Source organism: Sceloporus occidentalis, unplaced genomic scaffold (assembly GCF_023333645.1).
Source record: "Sceloporus occidentalis isolate IW3139 unplaced genomic scaffold, rSceOcc1.0.p SCAF_1, whole genome shotgun sequence".
Lineage (NCBI taxonomy): Eukaryota > Metazoa > Chordata > Lepidosauria > Squamata > Phrynosomatidae > Sceloporus > Sceloporus occidentalis.
The window spans coordinates 293862734-293864677 of record NW_028316981.1 but is presented as its reverse complement, the minus strand read 5'-3'; the positions used below and the strand labels follow the sequence as shown (position 1 = coordinate 293864677).

General features: G+C 39.9%; 1 non-coding gene across 1 annotated transcript; it reads left to right on the top strand.

Annotated features, from left to right (window-relative positions):
• The first annotated feature begins 273 nt into the window (after positions 1-273).
• Positions 274-433, top strand: LOC149324088 (U1 spliceosomal RNA). The gene has a single exon (XR_016279619.1). It is a non-coding gene; the product is annotated as a U1 spliceosomal RNA (small nuclear RNA).
• Positions 434-1944: the final 1511 nt, after the last annotated feature.

Here is a 1944-nt window from a genome sequence, read left to right as displayed (position 1 = left end):
TCACCGGTGCAGAGACTCTGCATATGTCTTAAGTGTACAAATATTCAAACTGTGGATGCTATGAAGTGGGCAGCAAACATTTGCCTCCTGCAGCCACCGGGTGGTCAACCATTTCAGCTGAATTTTAGGCAATTCCCATTTTAAAATGTTTTTTCAGGAATTGATGAGCTGGCTATTCACCTTTCCAATACGTTGCTTGCTGTTCCTTCTCTCAAGTACTATGTAACATTTAAAATATTTTTTAAAAAGTCAGACATTGACTTTGATTCTATGATACTTACCTGGCAGGGGAGACACCATGATCATGAAGGTGGTTTTCCCAGGATGCGGCTCATCCATTGCACTCTGGCTGTACTGATCCCTGCAATTTCCCCTATTGTGGGAAATGTGACTGCATATTTTTTCCTGAAAAGGTGTCTTTTTGTCCACTTTCCATTTGCTTTATTTTCACGTTACTGCTGTTTGGGAGAAACACGTCTGAAAATCATCCCACATTTGCAGGTTTTTTCTACTTTTAAAATCCTGTTTCTTAGTGGGATTCGTCTTGTGTGATAAAGCTCTTACACTCAGATCAATATGCCCCACCAACTTCTTTTGGTTCATTTCAACATGAGAAGAAATAACACCAAGGGTGGGAGGACTTTCTCTTTATTTTAACACAATGGAAAGTTCCCTTGATATGGGAGATCTATGGACAAACAATGGACCCTTCCCATCTACATGGGCTTGGTTCTGGGCAAAGGACAGGGCTGGAGGGGGAAGAAAGATGGTCAGTGAGCAGCAATGTGTGGCGTCCAAGAGAACATGCCATCATTAAATAATATGAGTTGTGGCAAGCTGTGGATGCTCCAATCCACAGATAGTTAGCCCAGCAATATGACAGGCCCATTTGTCAAATACATTCAAGTGTATTTGATGCACACTGAATGAGCTTTGGGATCCAGACTATAATGTTTTGCCTATCAAAATACATGCTGCCCTATAACCCATAAGTCCAGGAATCTGTTGAGAGGTACTCAGAGAAAAGAAAAGAGTTAATAAAACTGTCCAACACAAACTGAAACTGTAGACAGAAGCCTACTAGAACCTCTCATTGCTTCTGGGGTAGATCCAGTGTATCAAAACAGACTGAACAACTGCTATCACCTGGGCTAGAACCAGCCCTTCGGGAGGTTATTTTTTTGAACAGCTATTGGTCACACTGCCTGGGGGATTCCAGAGTCTGACATATTAAAACTGTGGCAATCCACAGAAGTAAAAGTCTTGAAGAAGACATGTGGATATTCTACATGCATTTCTACACTTATTTGTTTTTGCTATCCAGCTTTGTGTGCTGTACCAGACATATACTGATTAGATCACTGTTTACTTGAAGTGACTAACTGATGTAACATGCACAGTGCTGGGGGGAAAGCAAAGGCCACAATAGGTTTGAGGATTACAAGCCTCCTAATGCTGCTTGTCACAGCCCAAAAGCAAACACCCTGCATTCTTGGCTAATGGAAGACAAAACAAAATGCAAGTGTTACTAAGCAAAATTGGGAGCGGGGGAAGAGAAGTCCCCAAAAAGCCACACCAGCAGTTACTAGAAGTAGTAAAAGTAGTCTGAACAGAAATCCAACAAGTTACAAGCAATGAGGTGATGTGTGCAAAAACTAGGGACAACACTCTTTTCACAGGGGCATGATCTAATGAAGGATTTCAGTACTTGGAAAACAGAATGAATTTCAAAGAAATAGTAATTTTCTGATGAAATGCATTTTTCTTTTTCTTTTTTCTTTTTTCTTTTTTCTTTTAGTAATGACAGTAGTTTGTGTTGTATGTGTTCAGTGTTTATTCAATGTCTGTAAAGAAAATTTATAAAAAAAAGAAATGTATTTTTCAAACCATGCATTGATATATCCAGATGAAACATTTGCACCCATACAAAGTCAGGGCAGCAAA